We start from the raw sequence: 13,112 nt of genomic DNA on the forward strand, positions 1-13,112 counted from the left end.
CAAAACAATGCAAATTGGCCCTGTTGTCTTCCCCAACCTCTTCAGAACCACACCTCTACACACATCCTAGTTCCCACTGTGCCCCGATCACCTCCCACATTACATCTGTGTCCACAGGTCTCCAGTTTCAATTCAGACATCAGTATTACCTATTATATTATCACACAAATACCTACATTAAGAATATGTTCTCTAATGATTCTGAAATGTAATTAATATCTCCACCTAAAAATGGCAACATTTCTAGAAGTGGCGAATTCCACTTCAAAAGCGTGTCCTCAAATATACTAAATTTAGATTTATAATAAGGGCAAATTAAGACTGAGGGTCCTATTTCGCGTGGACTGGAATACGGCTTTGTATTTTTCCTTCACACCCACGTCCGCCATTACAGGTTGGCATTGGTAGCTCAAGGAGGACAGAATTACTAGCCCAGACCGAATGGTTGCCTTAATGGGGAATTATTTTGCAAGAATTTAAATATTGCATGTAGGTAGTTTAACTGGTATTTATTTCAGATAAACAATGCATTTGTATTTTTTGTTGCAGACATTGGGTTGTCGCAATTGACCCAGTACCTGTCCTCTTTCTCTCCCTATCCCAACTGCCTCTCACCCCTCCAGTCTTGTATTCTGTGATGGACCAATGCCATGTGCACCCTTTCTTTCCCTTCAGTTGGCCACCTAACCCTTGCAGTCCTGCCTTCCTGTTTGTGCCCATTTTCACAGCACTGCTCTATCTTCTGAAAACCACCTATGATGCTGTTTATTTCTAGACAACATCTCCCGCTGCCTCCACCAACCATGTCACCTCAGGCTTAGCGCTCTGATCTCTTTACCTTATCTTCTATTGGCTCTCTCCTTCTTACCATTTTTTTTCAGTCTCTGCAGCTTCCTTCCCATCACGATTTTCTTTCTCCCTCCCAAGCATCCACATTCCCAAGTAGTCCTTTCTCCTGTAACATGCTCTTTCTCCCAATTGCCCGAAACCATGACCCTCTTGTTTTCTATAAGTAAGGCCGGACTGGCCTTTTGGGAACTCCTGCATTTTTCACTGGGATGCACACTAGAGGGTCGTTTTAGGACTGGATGAGCCAACCTCGAAAGTGGCAACACATTTTATTGGGTTCTAGAAGCACTCAAACATTCTGGCAATAAATAATTCCTCAGAATTTAAAACTGATGCTATCAGCATTTACTCAGTAAGATAAACCATGTTGGATATTCTCTGCATCTTATGACGTATGAATGTTTGCTTTCTGTTTATCAAGTTTTTATGTGTGTGTATCTGGCAAACAACATTTTTTCATAGGTACTACATATTTTTCTACTTTGGAGAAATAGTGATCCCAGAAACTATGGCAGACCATGAGGAACTGTAGTACTTCATTAGGTTTCCTGAAATGTTTGCATGCCATGAAGCTCTTCCCTCCACTTCTGTGGACAAATTGTTTTAAATACAGCATTTCCGTTGATTTGCCCCAAACACACTGGAGAGAGTCAGGTTAATTCGATACACTGCCTCGCTCACTGCCATGTGTGGTTCGTGTGACATTTTTACAATGGAAGGCTTTGGTTCTTAGTAAAGACCTGGCCATAAACAGCTTACCGGCAGCCCATAATAAGTCCTGTCCCCCTGCTGTCTATGACTCTAGACTCCCATGGCCTCCTTTCACTTCTTTCACCACTGCTTGAGTGCCCATAAGGTTTTGTCACCTGATAGCATCAGAGGCAGGCAATACATTTGTGTCACATTGCACTACATTGCTTAGACTCCAAGCAGATTTTAGTAGCAGAGGACAGCCAGGTCTGCTTCCGCCTATAATAAACTCTTCTGGCTACACAGTGAACTTCCAGTTCCCGAGATATACTATGTTGGCGTGGTTGAGAAGTGTTCGTAGTTCTTGAATCTAAGGAACCTTTTGTCATCTTGCAACAAGGGGACCTTGAAATTCGTACAAGAAATGCACAGGGGGAGATGGAACATGCCCTGAACGACCTTGTGGAGTGCCCTGCAATAATATTTTAATGTGGCCAAGGATTTGGGAGGTAGAGCACTTTGTCTAGTGCCAGTGACCCTTGAATCCCTTGCCTCCTGCAAAGGTTTGCATAGGCATTGGTTCGAAAGTGCACACCACCATACCCCCGCTCTATCAACTTTCTCTCTTGTTCTCTTCGCCCGCTCCATCATCGTTTCCACACTTCTACTCTCACCCATACATTGCCCTCGCTGCCCCCACTGAGCTTTCTCTCTCATCCACTCAGGTTCCCTCCTCTGATTACCTCCCCTCTAATGTTGGTTGCTTTGGTTTCGGATGCTCTTGGGTCTCTCAAAGCTGACTTCTACCAGAATATCATGTTTTAAATAAAGGCCTACACAAATACTATAGCTAGACTATGAACTACCACAATCTCTTGAAGGGTAAATATATAAAAGTAAGTACGAGTACTGTTAGAATTGTAACTCCAAATATATGCTCCTTGCTGACATGTATAGCCTCAATCTGTTCGAGATATTATTAGTAAAGATATACTTACCTATATGAACTTACCTTCATGATACTGTAGTAGTCAGCATATTGGCTATGATATCTTTGTAAGGCGATATTTTTCACCACAATATTCGGATATGCAACCCTCATTTTACAGGTTAACGCATGTATAAAAGCATATGCTCGCCTAAAAGTCATCGTGCAAATGCTTGCATGCTTCTATATGCTTGTGCACACTTACCAAAGGAAGTTGGCCCTATTTTTTTTTAATTTACCGATCCAAAACAGTTCCGTAAATAAAAAAAAAAATGAAATCGGAGTAGTTAGAGAGGACTTTTTTGTAAGGCTGAAAAACACAGGCAGTTTGCTGCGCATCTTCCATTAACAAAAAAAAGCCCTGGTGAGAGTACGGAGGAGTGGGTGATGTGAAGCAGTGAGGGATGGGAGAATAAAAAAAATAAAGCTGGATGGGGGCAAAAGCAGCTCATGAGGGATAGCACTGGACTGTGATAGGAGATAAAGCACACAATCGAGAGAGCACAACGGAGTGCAGGGGGCTGAGGTGAAAGCACACAAGTGAGACCAAGCAGCACACGAGACAGAGAGAGAGAGAGAGAGGGAGAAATGGAACTTGAGGCGCATTTGGCAGAGGGAGAAGCACAAGGGGAAGAGAAATTACATTTGGGCATGTGGCATACAACCAATTGGTGTGATTCCCAGCAAAACAGGATTATGAGGGATGAGGACTTTTTACTGTGAAGCGGGATGTTTCAGTCCAGGGCTTATGCACGTCAACTCTGTTTTCTTCTGCAATCTCTTAACTCCTTCAATATTTGAATTCAGAAATAAGTGCAACGGGAGAGAGCATATAAAGATATAATCTAATTTTTCCTAGTTTATGTCACTATCCTTCTTGCTCAGTCAATACCAATTAGCTATATATATTGAACTGCAGCTCGATCTGTCAGTCTTTCCATCTTTAAGAGCATTTGATGAAGCTCAGATGCACACCATGAAAGGGATACTTTAAACTCGCATTGCAATTGTCGAGGGGCAGCAGGATCTCACAGAGCTTAAGCCAGAGGCTACTATACCAAACATTGCACTTGTTGTGACCAAGTGAAAGGTCCATCATAAGGGATCTGAATGTAAGGCAGTTTCCATTCATCCTCCACCTGATGAGATCGCAGTCTCTTGGGAGGCCATCACTGTAAGAGTCAGCCCCTCTCACCCGAACTTCCAGCAATACCTTGATATCATCTATATACCTGAGGAATAAAAACCAAGTCTGAATCTGTTCCTAGAAGTGGGAGTGAAAAAGGAAGGGGCACTTTCGAATATCCAGTAGATGGGCCAAACTTAGTTCAGGGGGACCTCTGCGGCATTCACTGATGTCATGTTCTCATATGTTAGCATACATTTGCCAAACAGAGTTACCTTATCCAAGAGACCCGGCTAACATTGATTTACTTGATAAAGAAATCAATAATTCTAACCTATGACCGGAAGAGCTACGACACTGGGGGAAAGCTCACGTAGTTTGTGAGTCAGAGTACTCATGTTTGTTTAGTAGAGGGCTGTACTAAGCTCCCTCGGGCAGCACTGCCATGCCCTATCCCATGGTACTGCTACACCACTGCAGCCCCTCAACCCTCTTGCACTGTTCCAGCTTACATTGAATTCAGCAGAACTGTCCAATATAGATCCATAAGTGATGGAAGCATTCTGGATTTTCAAACTATCCACATATGAAACAATGGACTTAAATAGTACTCATTTACATATTTAGTGACTATCCTGAAAATCTGGCATGGGTTCTGAAATCCTTCCATTACAACGGACACCATTGGCCAACAGCGTCTCTACTATATACAGACCTTTTACTTTTAAACAAATGCCCCTTTTCGGGGGCAACATGTTTCCATGCAGTTTCACAAGATTACACCAATACATTTGCAGATTTCAGGGGTGACCAGCGTATCTCAAAGGAGGATGGATCCAAGGATAGCTACTGACCATGTAAATGAGTGGCATTTAAATTAGTTGTGTGCACATTTGTCTTATATGGATATTCTAAGCGACAGGAATGAATGTGGCCCTCCTGTTTTACACCCCTGACTTATTTACATAGATTTGTTTTAAGCTGAACTCTACTCGTAAACTTGAGAATGCTTTCCTTAAGTGGCTTGCAAAGTGTTGTATAATTTTCTGTGTGTCATGGTTGCTCTTGCGTAACATTAAGCTAAAAAATGGATGCAGTCCAGTTAGATTCTTTATTCATTCATTAAGACCATCTTCAGTACTTTGAGTAGATTGGGAGTTCTTGGTAGATAGTACCTGCTTGATAATAGCCAACAGTACTGGCCTTTAAAGTCGGTAGAACTCAGGTGCTGTGCCACAGTTCCTCCTCGTGCAGCATTCTGCATCTTATTTCACAATGGTACACTGCAGTAGTACATAATTGACGTGGCATGTAATTTTTAATAGAGCACCATATCCCGTGATGGTGTTTCACTGCAGTGGAACACAAGTGATTTAGTCCGTATCCTTTATCCAATAAGATACCAGCTTCTTCCCTTTGTTAAGCTGCTACATCACAGATGATGTGATATTTGTGTTGTTGTGCTACCCTCTTGCACCTTCTCCTTAACGCTGCACTTCTGCATGGCATGCACTCTATTTATTGTTACTGCACTGAGGCCTGTGATAGAGTCAGTCTCTCAATCTTTGCACCTGGACCCAAAATAATGCACTAATATATTGACATATTCAGGAGTTTGGGAACATGAATCATGATGCCTTGTAGCCACTTCGGGTTGCTACTGCCTGCGCACTTCTCAGTCTGCGCATTCTCTCACACATTTCCACTCATGTACCAAAGGGCAACCGTTCCTGCCTGAAGTGGTGACAGGAACTGCTGTATAACACTTTCTAGTTTATGTGGAAAGGGTCTATTAGCTTGCCAATGATTAAGTGGCACCCGGGGACAGAGTTTAAGGTCATCCAAAGAGAACAATGTACAACAATGTACAATGACCTTGCTGTCTTCTAGTGAGGTAGTTATCTATGGGTGGCTGTGGTGTGGTACTGGATTTGACTGCAAGAGGAAAGTGATACTTTCCCCCAGACTATTTCACTGGGGTGTAATTGTCCTGGGTGATTGTGACCCAGCTCTGGTGCCAGAAAGGATTAAAACACAAGGAGGGTATGTTCTAGTTTCTCTCCTACTCTGGCTTCCACTTTGAGTGTTTTCTTTTTTTATAGTGGCATGTCCTTAGTAAAAATAGGTTCTGCGGTATTCTCCTTAGTTGCTGGAGAGGTCCATCTTATGGTTATTTGTGCAGAGAGAGTGTGTGTATTTACCTTGACTGGAAAAGTAGAATAGGTGGGTAGTTGCCATGTGAAGGGCCTCCATGATGGAGAGAGTGGGTGTTATTTCCCTTTTCATTTTACTCTGGAGAGAAGCCCGAGTTCTGTTTCCTACTGGAGGGGATTTCCTTCTGTTTTGCTTCTCTTTGGCAAATGGGTAGAAGTTCCTTATTGCTTGAAGCTGTAGCCCGAAGCTGGAACATCTGAAACCTGTGCTGTGTTTGCTTGTGGGTGTTTAGTAGTTTAGCGCTCTCTATTGACAGAGTGAAGGACTCCTGTCATTGACAAAACGGTGGAGCATTTGGTTCATTTGGCAACCTACATAGCACAGGCCTTAACCCACACAGCGCACATGGGGGAGAGTCATACATCTGCTCAATGTTGACTTTTTGTGTGGAGCTGGTCCAGGACATAATTATTTGTCTTATCTAGAAATATCAATTTTAACTCATTTTATTAATAGTTTAGGTGTTTTGAATTTCTAGCAAAAGTATTTGGTTTAGAACCAGAGCTACAACTCCCTAGGGTAGTTGAAATTCAGAGCACCCACACGGTTTGACCTCGGAGGCGCCCCTATCCAGCCGGACCTGTTCTCCAAGTTGGCGTCACAGATTGAATCGTAATGATTCACCAGTTGTGGCAGTAAGTAAAGTCGCATCATAGATGGATGGAACCTTCTAATCACAGGGCTAACAGTGCCCGCTTTTCAGTCAAATGTGTATGTCTTAAAATTGTACTTCTGGCTTTTAATGCGACTATCATAAGTTCGTAATGGGAAAAATCGATTCCTTAGATTGTCAGTGTAATGTAGTCTCAACATCATGGCTCTACCGAAACAAGTGAATCAAAATTTTCAGTTATTTAAATCCATTTGCAAAATGCTGATATTTCCCTCAACCAATCAGAAGGCAAAAAATACTGGCATATTGTTATTCATCTGCTTTCTTAGTACAACTAGGGTGTGAAACAGTGACCAAAAGCAGACAGAGAAAGTGGACAAGTTTTTATTAGTGCTTTATTCCCTCATCAGTGGACGTTAATGACCGTTTATGTGCTGATGGGAGGGCAGTAACATTTGAAAATGAACTCTTGAAATGTTGAGTACTTTGGCAAGGCGAGTTTCTGTTCGTAGCTTGTGGCAGAGCCCCAGCTACTGTGCATCTGGAATGATGTACAAAGTTTTGTCTATGAGACACACTGCTGTTTCATATTGACCTGCCAGGGACCAGTGAAATTGTGGAGCAATATTTCATGGAAGTCGAGGATAGGGATTATCTCTTGGAGAGCTTTGGACCCATTCTGAAAGAGGGATTCTACAGAGTTCAACTACATTCTCTTAAAACTGATTGTACTAAAATGTAATCTTGGGTTATCATCACTTGTCTGGTGTCTGCCTGTTAACTATTTTGAATTGTATTCTTGCTCATCATCTTCATCTTCATCTTCAATGGACATTTCGAATTACAATTCAAGTACAAACCAGTTGTACTATAGCTCTTTTTCCTCAGCAGCTAGTTGAAAGTCAGATTTTCATACCAAAGTCTTGTTTCTTGACAACTAGGGCCTTATTAAATGCTTGGAGGATGGGATACTCCATCACATTTGTGACAGAGTATTCCATCTGCCAAGGTCGTAATAAGGCCCATAGTCTTCTTCTGAAATCTGAGAAGTGCTGATATGGAATCACTTGGAACAGTACTAAGTATGGGCAGCCAGACCAAAGAGGGGTCGTTCTTACTTGATATCTCCAGTAACATATGTCCTCGAAATATCAGGCCAAAACGACCTGCAAATGGGTATCACTTTGGAGTTTGAAATTTCTCAGTGGGATTCCAGAATCAGTAGGACTCAACTCTGAAGGCCGAAGTTGGTGGGAGAAGCTGTACCCCTACTCCTCAGTGCAGGAATGGGGATTTCCCTATATCCTTCCTCACTGCCACCGCGACTCTACGCCCTGGTAACATGGTAAAGGTGCAGCCTTTGCGAAGAGATGTTTCTGTGTGTCCACCACCTGAAGAGTGACAGGGTAGCTAAAGTTGCTTGGCTGTCCCTGGGAATGAGTATGTATCTGAAAGTCAACCTTTATAATAACAGCATTATAACCAGAGCTGGGGTTAGCATTGAAAGTAAAGTGAGTGGTCCAGCCCATTAGTGGTGAGCATTAGGCCAGTCTACCATTCAACCCGTATTAAGAGGCCAGTGACCCTCAACAGAACACAACCATTGAGCCCTACAACTGAGGCCAAAACTTCTATACACCCCTTCTCATCCGCTATCTGACTATAAGTTGAATGATCCCTACTGTAGTGTGATTTACTTGAACATGTCAGTTACGAGCCCACTGCCTGGTTTTTACTCATATTGGACCTTGGTAAATCAAGTTAACACTATGTTCAATTACTCATGTTGATTACAGTCCCTTTACCTATGTCTTGCCATTTGTAGCTCCTTGTTGTAAAGAGTGAACACATCAATTCTGCTTCTTACATTGAATGTGACAATTTTTTATACCTTGGCCCTGCTTTTAAAAAATCCAGAAGTTTCAAAATGTACCATATGTAGCTTATAGACTGGAACCCAGAGATAAGATTGGAGTTCTTAACAACAGTGCTTAAAAACCAAGAATGCCCTTGACTTTATATATAGCACATACATAACCCGATTTAAGATTTGAGTATATACATTTTTTCTTTCTTAGATGCCAAACTTTAGTACCACAGACAAGGCAGACAACTTGTTATGAGCCTACGATCCAAATTATAAAATGCTTTTCCCTCACCACTGTGGTAAAGTAGAAAACTGACATATTTTTAGTAGTGATCTTTTCTAGCACCGCGATCTACTTCCCTAGTAGGTTCAGAACCAGCCCTAACCAGAGATTTACACTGTGATCTAAGCTATAAAAAATGTAATTCATGATATTCCTTCTTCCTTCACTCCTTACCCTTTGTTGTTACTCTTAGATCAGTTTCAAGCACATACAGTGATATTTTGGCCTCACTCTCTTCATTGAACTAGCACAAAAAAAAACACCTTTCTTGGTCCTACATCTGAATACCATAAACTTTTTTTCTAGTCAGTTCTGTTACATTACTTATAATATGCTACCAAAATACTAGTGTTTATTTGTTTTCTGTTACTTTTTAAACACTTTCTCATATTCCTCGTGTGCCCCAATAACACTCATGTGTTAGAACAGAGGAGTTTTAAAGCTACTTTTTGTAAACAGAAAATATTCAGTTTGACAGTTGCGTCCAGCGTCCTAGCAAGTGCCTTTGAAATAGTCTTAATATCTTAACATCCTTTTAGGTCAAAGCTTACCAGACAGCACAGCTGTCTAGTGTGCTAAAGACTTCTTGGGGACATTCTGAAAGCTGACTAAGAATGCATTTTGCCCATTACCTGCCATTGGGTTTGTGGTTTGTAACTAACATTTGCTTTCTTTCTGTTTGCTTGCTTTATTTGTTTTTAGGCTGTTCAGCATGTCATTGTCCTTCTCTGTAACATAGGCTGTTTACTGTATTGTTCCATGAGTGCTCCCTTTCTGTATATAGGCCGTTATATTCTAAATGTCTGCAAATGAACTATGTAGATATTTCCTAATATATCAGAAACAGAAAAGCACAAACAAAGCACATTTTTGTAACTCTGAAGTCTGCTGGAAACAAATATTTTAATATGATTAAAACTAATCAGTACACTAAAGGGTGCAATGCTTACACATTGTTGTTTGTGTGCTGTATAGTTGTATCTGCGAAACTGTATATCTGTGCAAATGTAATGGTCATTTTAATTGACAATGGGTTGTCTTTAGTGGCAGTGCACTACCACATAATGCATGCTCCAATCTATGCCCCTCCTCTGTACAATACTTTACTCCACTCTTCTATACTCCAAACCACTCCACGACACACTACACTACTTCACCCTACAACATGCTATTGTACTCCACGCTACGAGTCCACGTCATTTTGCAACACTTTTCTTTAGGACACATCACTCTGACACTCTATGCCACACCACTGTATACAACTTTTCTCCACTCCACTCTACAGCACATAACTTTAGGCCACTCTACGCCTCTTTACTCCACTGTATGCCCCCTTCAGGATCTACCCTGCTTCATGTCACTCCACACCCGTCCACTCTGTGCCACTCACCCAGGACTTGTTGTTATTTGTTATTTGGACAAGAAGATTTATGTTTATTTTGTTATTGGGACAAGTACTCCCAATCGCCCCCATTTCCCTGAAGCATAAACCCTTTGGCTGCCAATTTACAGTGTCACATTGTGGGCCTGGGAAGGAATTGTCTGCCCTTAAGGTAATATTTGTATCTATACTTTAATGCTGTTGAAACTTGTATTTAAGATTCATTAATGCAAAGCTTTTATTATTAGGATGAGCACTCTAAGGAAATGTTATCAGCTCAGACTATACTATTGACACTGGTTCCAGCATACAAATGTGTACAAGTTTTTCAAAGTTTAACAATATGACACTACATAAAATGCTCCCAGAAAGCTCTCTGAATAGATGCAAATATTTGCAGAAGCCTGAAAGCAAGATTGATGGCTCTTTGCTTTCAAAATAAAATATTTGCCAAAAAGAAAACAATGCAACTAGGAAAATAATGATTCACTGAAATACTGTGGAATTTTAGATACCTTTCTTTGAAGCATAATTTAGTTAAATGGGTTGATGCATACCAGTATTTCCAAAACAATCATCATGGAAGATCAGTTTGACCAGTTTCTACAAGATTATGGAAAACACGAAAATAAACAAGCGTTGGCAAAGCCAAGAGGTCTGATGTTAGAGGCCAGCTTTGGTTTTGTCAATTTGTGTCTCGTTTTAACATGGTTTTTGTAAAATGTTATTGTTGTGGGAGCTGCCCTGCTCGGCCCTCACCGTTATAACAAACATTGGCACTAGTTTTATGATATTCCTTGATGATTCTGCTGTGATGTAATGAATAAGGGAGACATGTTTGTTTTAATAATTTTGTTGTCTCAAATGTGGGACTAAAAATATAACGGATTTGTCTTTCTGACAGCGTGCTGCCTGGAATTACTAGATTGTTGGACTATCCTGTATGTTTCCTGCTAGTTATATCAACAATCCCACCAGATCAGCGTAGTTTCTTCCTTTATGTTTTATTTTTTTGTGTCCTTCCAGTGGGCTCTGCCACCTATCGGCTCCTTCCTATAAAAGGTCTGTTTAGTCCCTTATAATTTAAGACTTTGTAGGCCGACACTGTGTCACGGGATGTGGCTTCTAAGGGAGAGGGCATGCAGAGATAATCATCTGTGGCAGTGGCCAACCACATCTACTTGTTTTTGGCCGATTGCCCTTTGCTGTGCTTCCCTGCTTTTCTATCACTGCCCAGAATTTCTGTCTATCCCCAGTGGGCATAGCCAGTCATGGAAGTGGACGACACCAGCCATGACAATGGACTGGTCAGAATTTACTCTAGGTAGTGCCCTTCTAAGAACATTTTTGGGCCCACCACTTATTTTTTCTTTTAACAAATTAAGCACTGACCCTTGGCCTTTGTAATGCCTGCTATGTGTATGAACGGTGCCTATACTGAATGTGAGGGTGTATGGGTTTACTATGTAGTTAGTGGACCAGAGCATGTTGGATTCCAGTGGACTTCATTTCTTTGTGCTGCACATCATGGTGGTCTCCATTGTGCATGGATCTACTCTTACTCATTTCCTCTCCCCTGCCTGAAACCAGCATGCACAGAAGGTGAAAAATATAGCCTGCCCACTTCCCTTCAATATGATCGTATTTCCCTTGCCAGAGGTAACCCCACCCCTCATTCTTTCCTGCCCGTGAGTTATCTCTGCGGACATGGCAACTATGCAAACACGTCACCGTCCTACTTTCTCTGGTTTAAGAGATATTGCAGTTTCAGCCAGTGGTCAACGCCCCCTTGTTCTACCCAGAAGCAATTTGATGTCCTTTGTGAGTGCTTCTGACTGGTGGGTGTACTTGGTACCAGAAAATGTCAGCGGCAACTGATGGTTTCATGGTAAAAGCCACTGTACTCACTTCATGGTCGAGTGGCCGCAATGCCGTGGAACCAGAAAACCTGACCTGTGACTCCTCATTACTGGGCACCAGCACAAATACATTGGGTCTCCTTCTGCCACTTCGAAAATCAAGTGGAACACCTAATTAACTCTTTACCGAGGACCAGATCTCCCCTGGGTACAGTTGTGAGTTTAAAAAGTGTATACATTCACCCAGTTCCTGCAAATGCAATTACTGCCATTAACTCCGAGGACAGGTAGTAGTAATATTGTAAAATATATTTTGCTGTTGGGCACCTTTAACCCATTAATTAGTACCAAAAACACAAATGTTTTGATAGAGCCAAATATGTCTCTATATCTTTGACTTTTTGGCCTTTCTCGGGTCCAGAAGTTGGTTGCCACTTCCGGTTTTTTATTATAAATCATGGTTTTAATAGTGCCGATATTTATGTACCGATTTGTACCTACTTACTTGACATTCAAGTTATTTATTCCTTTTTATTGTGTTATACTGTATTCTGAGTTTCAAAGCCTTTCCAAATCGTGAAGTAATCATTGACCGCGTGATCTCACTACCTGAGAGTTTCAAATGCTATTAGGAGGTGTTTGACCATCTCTAATAGAGTGCAGCAGTAGTGTGACCCCAGCGACATCAGTGCTGAACAACCTTGTCCACAACAATATGCCCGGGCACTTCTGCCTGCCCCAGGGCCCCGAGAAAAGTTCTCACACCTTCTCCGTTGTGGTCCTGTCCCCAGTCAGTACGGTTAACCCTCCTTATTGATCACCACCCTCATCCAGCACTGATCCATTTTCTCTTGAGGCTGTGAAAAGAGCACTGTCAATATTTAAGGCCTCACCAGATTTCAGCATGCAGACAGTCAGCCCTGCCGCCAGCAGTGCCACACCAGTTGTGACCGTTGTACAGTAGACGTCTGCTTCCTGTATGATCATCCTTCTCATGAGGGTTATGCACTTCTTCAGAGTGGCTCATCCTTACACAAGGCTCCAGAGCGCTCCTTCTGCGGCAGTGTTGTAGTCTGGCCTCTAATTTTTTGCGTCAACCTGTTTGTGATTGTTCATCCCTGTTGTTCAGGCTTTCCTACTTTTTTCCTGTTCATTTAGCTTCCTACCCGACCTCAAGTTTTTGCCTTGAATAATTGTAATTTTTCTTGCACTTGAGAGTGACACCCAGAGCTCTTGTCTTAG

At 41.8% G+C, this 13,112-nt stretch overlaps 1 protein-coding gene across 5 annotated transcripts in view; it reads left to right on the top strand.

The window, feature by feature from the left end:
* LOC138285015 (protein Aster-B) overlaps window positions 1-13,112 on the top strand; it is a 405,970-nt gene that overhangs the window by 211,152 nt on the left and 181,706 nt on the right. The window lies entirely within an intron of this gene.

Source organism: Pleurodeles waltl, chromosome 3_1 (genome assembly GCF_031143425.1).
Source record: "Pleurodeles waltl isolate 20211129_DDA chromosome 3_1, aPleWal1.hap1.20221129, whole genome shotgun sequence".
Classification (NCBI taxonomy): Eukaryota; Metazoa; Chordata; class Amphibia; order Caudata; family Salamandridae; genus Pleurodeles; species Pleurodeles waltl.